Source organism: Strigops habroptila, chromosome W (assembly GCF_004027225.2).
Source record: "Strigops habroptila isolate Jane chromosome W, bStrHab1.2.pri, whole genome shotgun sequence".
Taxonomy (NCBI): Eukaryota; Metazoa; Chordata; class Aves; order Psittaciformes; family Psittacidae; genus Strigops; species Strigops habroptila.
Window position 1 is genome coordinate 13,324,369 of NC_044301.2, and position 10,701 is coordinate 13,335,069.

Consider the following 10,701-nt stretch of genomic DNA (forward strand, 5'->3'; position numbering starts at 1 on the left):
ATCTATCTCATAAATCCTAGTGAAGGCATTCCACAAAACCAGCCAGAACTGGTGTCACACTCTGAGCACTTCTCTCAATATTCAGTCAAATGCCAAAGTGTAAATAATGAAGTATTCAAACGGTGAATATGAATTTGATTAGAAAACAAAGATATAAATTTTGATTTTAGCAAAACCAGTCTTCAATAAAACCAAAGTTCTCCACTGCAGACTTTCAGTGTTTGTATAAAGACTTAAGCATTTCTTAAATACCAAAGAATCACTTTTTTTCCTCCCTCCTTTCTCTAACATGCACCTCAGTCAGACCATGCTCATCCATTTTTAATAGTACATTGCTCCCTTCATAGCTGCATACAGAAATTCAGTTTAAGGAATACAAGCTTATAAATTACCATCCTTTGCCTGCCTTTTAAATAAGGCAGAAAAAAGAAAAAAGAAAAGAACCAACATCCTGAGCTAAGATTAAAAGATGCATTCGTATTAAAGAATGGTGTCTTCTTACCACTGAAACTGGAGCTGTAGATTATTCTGTGCTGATAAAGTACTACAGTGGGCAAGGAAATTTCTCATAATGAACACTGCTGTAAAACAATTTATCTACAAGAAAGGAAACAAGTTTGCATAATCCATTTATGGTTGATTCAGCTTTAGAGGAATTTGTTATATAAGCGTATCTCACCCTGGGGAATTGTTTTGCCAAAATAACTAATGAAAGTGTTTGAGCAACTTAACACTGATAATAGGATTTTTCAGTATCACAATGGACAATTGACGTCTTCCGTTTTCATTAACCATCTCACCAGTGGAGAGACAAAAACTTGGCAGACTCCAAGACAAATACATCAGAAAGTGGAAAAATGAATTAACAGCAAAAAAAAAAAAGCTAAGTAGGTGACATATTTTAACTGATCATCAAAAGGTGGTTTATGGTACTTTCTTAAAAAAAAACATTCCATTGCTCAGTAATTATCACCTTAAAAATCTTAAATTAATAGTTCATTCCATTGTTCAACTGACATTTCTAATATTCTGCTGTCAGGCTGGAATGTCTGATTAAACATAATCGAATACCATATGTTGTTATACACTTTTGCTAGCAATTTACAAGCTATGTTTTAAGTTTAGGTGCCAATATCAAATAATCAAGAAGTATTACTCCAGGTAACTCTCACAATCTCATCAATAATGCCTTGCCAACTATAATTCCGTAGAGATTTAAACCTTACGGTAAACCTTATCTGCTCTTGTGGTCACATAATTATTTTTATTGTGCTTAGTGGCAATGTTGGCTGCCAAAAAAGGTTGTCCTAAAATCCCAGTGTGACAAAAATAAATTTTCAGATGCAAATGAGGGTACGATAGGTGACATTTTTCATACCAAATAAATTGCCTGGTCTGTGGCTTTGAACTAATGGACACATAAACAAGAGAGATTGGTGCCAAGGTATTGCATTATAATCTTAGCAAAGTTTTATGAGACTCATGCCACAGGCTGCAAAGAGAAACTAAAACAGAGGGAGGGGTCATGAACAGTTGAGGAAACCTGCAAGAATAGATATAACCCTTTTCTTTTACATTATTTTACTACTTTTTTTTTTCCTGAGCTCTGATTTCCCATCTATCTACTTCCCCCCTTTTTTCTTTACAGTTTTAGTGTTCTCTATGACCCCTTCTGACTGCCACAACTTTTACCTCTCCTCCTCTCTGTTCCTGACCTGTCTTTCCAGTTTTCTCCTAGAAAATTTGTACAAAAGGATTCCTTCCCATTATTCTTTTTTTAATTCTGACAACATTGTCTCAAACTATTTCCACCTCCTTAAGGTGATAGGCATTCCCTGGCAGGGAGATTATTCAAAGCCACCCCATTGTAGCTGACTGCAAACCCAGTGTGAAGAGTCACTAAGGTAGACCTCAAAACTTCGGCATGTACTTCTAAAGCAAGAGGTCCAGAGGATAGTATGAAAACACAGTTTGTCAACACTATTAAGAACCTTTACAGGCATTTAAGCACAGGAAAGAGCTCAGATTAAAGATGCTGATCTGAACATCTGGGTAATGAAAGCAGGACCAGCAGGCAAGCATCTCAGTGACATCTCACTGAGGTCTCAGGTAGCCATGTCCCTCTTCAGGCACCACATCCACATGAGACTTCAGTTGATGTCTGCAGTTTCAGACTATTTTGTTTGCTACACAGATACAAGGATTACAACCAGACCACTTCCGGACAGGTCTTCCCCCCCCCACCCACACACCCCCTTTCTTTTTCTCACAAGCACTTCAATTTTTGTATTAAATTGCCGCGATTGAGAGACGGGACGCAGCTTGATGCAAGCAAGATGTCGTCCCGTCTCTCAATCGCGGCATTAAATAATGAAGGGATATAGATTAGTTCTGTTTGTTTTACTGAATCTGTGTTCTTACACCACAGATACATTTAAACTTTCTAAGAAAATACAAGAAATACACTGAAACTAGCATTAACTTAAAAAAAATCCAGAGACTTTAAGTGAACCTACTTCTCATGTCACATATGGCTACACCTCAAAAACATGAAGAGGTCTGCATTTGCACAGAACAAATAATAGGGTTTTTTAAGGCTTGTCTGAAGCTTATCTTAAATAGTCACAAAACTTCTTGAGCCTGCAAATTTTGGATAGAAGTCCTGAGAGATCTTTACTCTTGCAATACAAATAGAAACATGATAGAAACAGTATTTTTATGCTATGTTGATAGTGTTGTTTCCAACTATAGCTGAAATGGAAGATATAATTGGATAATAGCTTTTCAAATTTCTTCAAAAGATTTAAGTGAAGATTGTTGGTATTATAACACTTTTTCCTTTTGCCCAACCTATGTTTTGTCTGGAAGCTCTTTGGGCAGATGCTATCTTTTACTACGTGTATGAACAAGGTCTCAAAAGTCACCATCCTTGACAGTGCTTCTGTACTACTACAGTAAAATGAAGGAGAAATAATGCAAATGCAGAATGGTTTTGCACTCTCGCTTGATTCTTCTAAACACATACCCCTGCAACGGAAACCAGAGTCTTATCTTCTGATTGTCTAGTGTCCTGGGTTCAGCTATAGCAGACATTTTTCTCCTTCTTAGTAGCTGGTGCAGTGCTGTGTTTTTTAACTTTCAGCCTGGGAAACAACGCTGATAACACTGATGTTTTTAGTTGTTGCTAAGTAAAGTTTACTCTGACCAAGGACTTTCTCAGTCTCATGCTTTGCCAGGGAGGAGGGGAAGCCGGGAGGAAACAGAGACAGGACACCTGACCCAAACTGGCCAAAGGGGTATTCCATACCACAGCACGTCATGCCCAGTATATAAACCGGGGGGAGTTACCCGGAAGGCCCAGATCACTGCTTGGGTTGGGCTGGGTATTGGTCGGCAGGTGGTGAGCAATTGTATCCTCTCCCCTTGTTATTTCACTAATCATTATTATCATTGGTGGTAGCAGTAGTGGTTTTGTATTATACCTTAGTTACGGGACTGCTCTTATCTCAACCTGTGGGATTTACACTCTTTCATTTCTCCTCCCCATCCCTCTGGGAGCGGGGGGAGGAAGAAGGGGGGGAGTGAGCGAGTGGCTGTGTGGTTCTGAGTTACCGGCTGGGCTCAAACCATGACATCTAGAGTCAAGATTAATTTCCATCACCTTATTTTCTCATTTTATACTTTTAAAGACTGAGTCTTAATCAAGTCACTTATCTAATTCACAATTGTTCTGAAACACATTTTCAATTAATAAAATTATCCTAAATACAGCCTAATGCACTGAATGCCAACTAAAAGAACAGACACAATAATTACCAGCAGTGACAAGGAACTGGTAAAGCCTTTAAACTAAAGCAAAATAATTTCTCTCCCTCAATTCTCTATCCCATATTTTTGTACCACTAGAAGATATAGTAATTATGTCCCTAAAATAAACTACATACTTTTCTGTTTAGTAGACAAATATTAAAGGAATTCTTTCTATACTTCTATGTATTATACTTCTAATATATATATTATACTTCTAATATATTTACTATACTTTTCCTCTAATTGAATTAAATATGACATGGCAAAGCAGGAAACATTTCCATTTGGGATACAGATGATTGAACTTTTCTGGCAGATGTTAAATTTATTAAATATCATAGGACTAAACAGAATCTGCCTTATGGTATTTATAAACTTGAGATATAATTTTAAAGTAATTAATTATAGTCAATACACAAAATCTGGGATTAAAAGCCACTGCATAAGTGTGAAACTTCTGAGATCCTGTCCTTAAACCATGACAGATCCTCTAAAGAGCTACTTGATAAAAAAAAAAAAAAAAAAACAAACAAAAACCAAACATTAATTTCGCAGGGATTCAGCTGAAGGCACAAATGACATTAAAAATAACTAAAGAAATTTTTTTTTCATGTTTCATAGACACAAAATATAACTAGAATATTGTGACTGCCCACTAGCATTATGCACAATTATTATTTTTTATTTATCAACTTGATGCTAATAGTATCCAATAGAAAGGGCAATACAATATGATTGTTCCACTAATACATTCAATTTTCCTGGCAATTAAACAACATGGAAGCACTGACAATTTACATCAAGGTCACCCTCAAATAAATTTTAATTTATACACTCCTCATAACAGATTTTTGAGTAGAGTCAAAGCTCATTAAAGTCAATGGAATGACTCCTGTTGACTTAATGGAGATTGCATTTGGTGTACTGCTTTCTATGTTTTCCTATGACAGATCAATTACATGGTTTTGTGAATAATCATGCCTAAGATCAACCCTGTAAGTTGTAAGCTTCAAGCCTTACCTCACATACACATGCAACTTTGTCAACGAGTTTGATTGTTGTAGATGTGAGCCATTCAGAGACAAATCTTCCCCATTATTGACTTTTAATCTTTAAACTGAAGTTTTAAAATCCCCTCCCTTTATCTCCATCTTAATTCCTGATTTGAGGGTCAATATGAAGCACAATAGACTTCTCTGGATTTAATGACCACATCAGCTTCAAAAGGATGGTTGTTGGGGGGGGGGGGTAGAGAGCGAACCACACAAAGACAACACAGTATGGTGGCACAGAGGAAATAATAAAGTCATCTGCAGATAAAGTCAGAAAGTTACTTAACTTGCCATGCACAGCTACATAAGCAATAAGGAGCCATAGCTTTTTTGACATAGATGGGAAAAATCTTCTTCACTAATTCACATGGCAATAGAATACCCAAGAAGGCCAGGAAATGGGTAGAACTTTGCGTAATATTAAGTTGATTGCACAGAAAAGTTGACATTTTTTCCTTTAACCTACTGTTGAAACATCTCATCTCTGTTGGAAACCAAAAGGAGGGGCAAACAAACATAAATTTCTCAGTATCAAACTGCAGGCATTATTGAAACAGTGGATAGAACAACCAGTTGTATCAATGTTAAGATTATTATTTTATTTAAGAGAAGGATTTTACTCCAGCTCCTGTGATAAGGAATACTAATCCCTTTCTACAAGACAGGAAGTGGGGAATCTTATGATCACTATTAGAGGGCCCTGCTCCGGCCAGGTGGAAGAGAGGGACAATTGGGTTTACTGGACTGTGTGGATCAGATGGCCTGGCACATCAGTCCCACAGGAGTATAAGGCTCTAGTAGATACCGGTGCACAGTGTACCCTGATGCCATCGAGCCATCAAGGGGTGGAACCCATTTGTATTTCTGGAGTGACAGGAGGATCCCAAGACTTGCCTGTACTGGAGGCTGAAATCAACCTGACTGGGAAGAAGTGGCAAAAGCACCCCATTGTGACTGGTCCAGAGGCTCCATGCATCCTTGGCATAGACTGTCTCAGGAGAGGGTACTTCAAAGACCCCAAAGGGTACCGGTGGGCTTTTGGTATCGCTGCCTTGGAAACAGAGGCAATTAAGCAGCTGTCCACCTTGCCTGGTCTCTCAGAGGATACTTCTGTTGTGGGGTTGCTGAAGGTCAAAGAACAAGTGCACCGGCGGCAATATCGCACCAACCGAGACTCCTTGATTCCCATCCATAAGCTGATCTGCAGACTGGAGAGCCAAGGAGTGATCAGCAGGACCCGCTCACCCTTTAATTGCCCCATATGGCCAGTGCGAAAGTCTTAATGGAGAGTGGAGACTAACAGTAGACTATCGTGGCCTGAATGAAGTCACACCACCATTGAGTGCTGCTGTACCGGACATGCTAGAACTTCAGTATGAACTGGAGTCAAAGGCAGCCAAGTGGGATGCCACAATTAATATTGACAATGCATTTTTCTCAATCCCTTTGGCAGCAGAGTGCAGGCCACAGTTTGCTTTCACTTGGAGGGGCGTCCAGTACACTTGGAATCATATACCCCAGGGGTGGAAACACAGCCCTACCATCTGCCATGGATTGATCCAGACTGCACTGGAACAGGGGGCAAGCTCCAGAACACCTGCAATACATCAATGGACATTATCGTGTGGAGTGATACAGCAGAAGTAGTACGGAGTAAGGTGATTCATAGAACTCGTTAAGAACTCGCCAAGAATTCACCAACGAAATTTAAGTTCACAAGCACGTATTCTTTATTGCAGCGCAGGGGACATCTCCTCCTAATGTGTCCCATTTAAGCATCAATCGGACCGTGATTATATTGTTGCTTTACATACATATTCATTACATTTCCGGTAAATGTCATACATATTCATTAGTTTTCCGGGAATCGTTTTACATAATTCCACGCCCATTTTCACATGTGCATAACAACATGGTAGTGGTCTTTGGTGGTCGTTTTACTTCTTCCAACAATCTTCATCACTTGGCCGTTCCTTGAACTCTTGTTCTGGTAGTCTTTGAAGCATGTGCAGTAGATAAATGCTTATGCCAGTTTAATTAGTTCGGTAACACTACTGACATAAGTGAGTGATTTCTCCTCATCCTTCTACTTATCAGTTAACTTAGCTACAGCACCTCCTGAACATCTGGCTAGTTTCAGATACTCTTTATCATCTACATTCCTGTTTTGCTTACAATAAATTTTGTATGAAGGTCATAAGGTTCTAAAACTATGTCAGCTACAACGATTTATCTTATACAAGGATCCTTATTATGTTCTTTTGGTTGGGCTTTTTAGGTTTGGAAAGTTTTGTTGTTATGTCCGCAACCGCTAGTCCAGTTTTGGCTGATTATTATGAAATATTCACCTAAGGTACTTTCCATTGCTATTGTTACAAAGCCACCAAACTTTATTTACAAAGGATTATATGTCATTTTGTACTTCCTTGTCTCAAAGGTCAAGGGACCTGTGTTATCAGCATTGTTCTCAGGCTAAAGTTGAAAAACACAGCACTGCACTAACTACTAAGAAGGAGAAAAATGACTTCTACAGCTGAACCCAGGACAGGAACAAACCAGGTAGAATTTCATTTTTCAGGAACAGTTCTGAAATCCTGTGTAAACTTCTTCATATTTTGGGTGAACCAAGTTTAATTCACACTGATTAGTCAAACTGCATATTCTAAAGCATCTTCCAGACTTCTCATTGGGAGTTTCTTGTACTTAATACTATGCAGAAATTGTCTTGCATTCTGATAATTCACTTCTTTTGAATTGAGAAGAAATTATATTAAACAGCAGAAAAAGAGCCAGAGAATTTTTGTAAATTGTAGGCAAATTGGGAAACTTTTAAACAGATAATTCAGTCCATGAACTGGTCTTTTCCACACTTAAAAATGAGCCCTACAATAGTTTAAAGCACAAAAAAGGTATTAAAAAAACCCAACAAAACACCCCCCCCATTTATTTTTGTTAGAATTATACAATCTAAGCCAGTGAGAGAAAAACACTTAAAATAGGCAGAACTTGTGCAAAACATTAAGGTTAATTTAATTTCTAGTCCCTGTGAAATAGTGTATTTCCAGTATCATAAACAAAATCTGGAAAAGATGTCATGTTTTGCAAACTTATTTTAGTTTCTAAAATACCTAAAATGACTTTTATACAGTGATAGTATTTCTTTGACTTATGTATGTTAAAAATGCATGGTCATGTACTTAATTTTTTGCTAGTATTGTATTAGTTGGAGAAGACAATACTGCACTATCCATTAACTATATCTCATTTATACATATTTCAATGCAAGTGCAAAATTCCAAACTATATATTTGCCATTTGCTGTTCCCAGTACCACTTACCTAATGCATTGTCTGTATCCCAGATCACATTCTGGAATTAAGTGGTACAAGGGAAACACAGGACAATAGAAATTTAATTTAAAGCTATTCAGTGGCGAATGAATTTTAAAAGTCTGTCATTTGGCTAGTAACAGCAGGAGAGAAAACCTTAAAAGGAGTTGAGAAAAGAAATTTTTTTAAAAAGATTTGGTGTGGCGAGAAAGAGTGCCTAATGAAAGAGAAGAAAAGTCATATAGGATGACAGTAGCTCCAACTGTGGGGGAAATGAGGCTTTGGAACACACAATTTGGGAAGAGGTGAGAGATATAACCAAATACTGTTAGGAGAAAGCTAGAAAAGAACAAAGGCTATGTCCATGGGATGAGATTTATATGGAGATGCACAAGAAAAATCTGCACAAATACTGAATTTGATGAGGCAAGAATATCATCACATTATACCCAAAGGTGCTTATGGAACTCAAAGACTACTGTGATGTTTCACCTTCTTCTGGCTATTCTGTCATCTGGATAGTCTTCGCTAGAGCACAAGAACCAATTAGGAAAATTGGATCAACCAGAAGAAATGATAAATTAGGGTGTGATCTCCTCTTAATTATTTTTTTCCATTATTCTCCCCACTGCAAAATAAACCAGAACAACACATTTTGCTAAATAATACCAAGGTAATATTCTCCCTCTGTACAGAATAGTCTACTATTATGCTTATGTTAATAGTTACAGGAGATACAGAAAAAAAAAAAGAGTAACACAAAATTTGAGGTACAAAAAACCAGCAGTTTTGTGAGGTTTTCAGTATTTGAGATGGCATTTTAACATCTGCCAAATAGGAGACAGTGATTGAAAGCACCTTGTGAGCTGATGTTTGCTTTGCTACTTATCAGTTCCCAGAATCACAAATTTAACAGTTCCTAGGGGAGGGAACTCTTTTGGGAAATTCAGCTGGGACAATGGATGGAAAAAGGAACAAGTTCTGGCTGAAGCTTAATTAGTAGAGGTGAACACCAGAAGATACTGCTTTACTTAAAGAAAACAGTATTTATTCCAGCCTCAGAACAAAGCTGTTCTTGGGTGTACTGGGAGGAGATCAGTTTGAATATGGCCTCACTGCTAACACGCATGTAAAGTCTATACAGTTTCCTTTAAGACTCATATGAAATAGTTTGGGTGCTTTCAAAGCCTTATGTTTTGTATTGCACAACTGCCCAGTGTTAAAAAGCAGATCACTAACTGGCTGTTCTGGCTGCTACAAAATATAGTATTAACAGAGCTGACACCTACATTGTATTCAGTACCCTCCTGTGTGTCTTTGCTGTATATGTATTTTCATTCTGCTTTAATCATGGAGCCTTAGAGGGGAATTGTTAGTCTAATCAGCTCTCTATACTTGTATAGTCTGATTAATGCCTACCAGGGCAGGTTGTTCGTGTAAAGATCTTCATGTTCTGGTCTCAGTCGTGGTGTTTTTAGTGTTCTCTGGCTAGTGATAAAAGGGCCAACTGCTGAACAGCTGCATTAACCATTGTTACTCATTAATGCTGCTTCAGTTTGCTGGGATGGAGTTGCAGCGAGCTGCTGTTGTGTCTGGGGCTTCCTTCAGGGTTGCAGGAAGGTCTGTAAGTTGTGATGGGTTCTCAGCTATGAGAGGTGATGTTAGGCATAGGTTGTGGATGCTGAAGATACAACATTACTATAGGTAACAGTTTTCCTAATACTGTAAAGTAAGAGCTGCTCCTCAATGAAAGGCTAGCCAGGATATTATTCCATAGTTAACTTGGAAGCTATATCTAATGTATAGCTCTTTCTGTGGGAAGGTACAGGTAAAGGCCATGGTAACACCAAAGGGGTTTTGAAAGTCTGACCGGAAAGCAAGCAAAGCCTTTGAAGCTTTTGTATTGCTTTTGCTTTCTTTGTTTCAAACCTGTATGGTTAAATGGTACAGCTGCTGTGTAAAAGTTATGGGAAAAGTGCAATGTCAGGCATCACAGAATCCATGCTAATAGACTGCTTCTTAAGAAATCGCTGCAACTGTAACATTTGCATCACTGCGTAGCTCAGGTGTTAGGCTTGAAGCAAGGGGTGAGAATGTTTCCTGATGTGTAACATCTTTTGTCATTTGATTCCTAACCTATCTGTGGATTTAAAATAATTTTTTCACTGAAAAAGCTATTAGTCTAGACTGTTTTATTACTATGTCCATTATTTAGGACCTTATAAGGTGAGCAGGGCAGAGAACATGCTTAATGGACCTTTGGCGTGAATAATTTTGTCATCTTCTTGGAGGGTGGGTCTGTACAGAATTTCTCGTACCTATATTTTGCCTTCAGTTTTAAAAAAATCCTCAATTATCTGGCAAATGTATAACGATTGCCAGGATTTCAAAGATTAACTGCCCCGATACACTGTCTTTTAGAAGAAATACTTTGCCTCAGCAAGTGTTATAGTTCAGGCACATCCTGGTTTAAATTGAAATATCTCTCAAACACTGAGCTAGCTGTATTT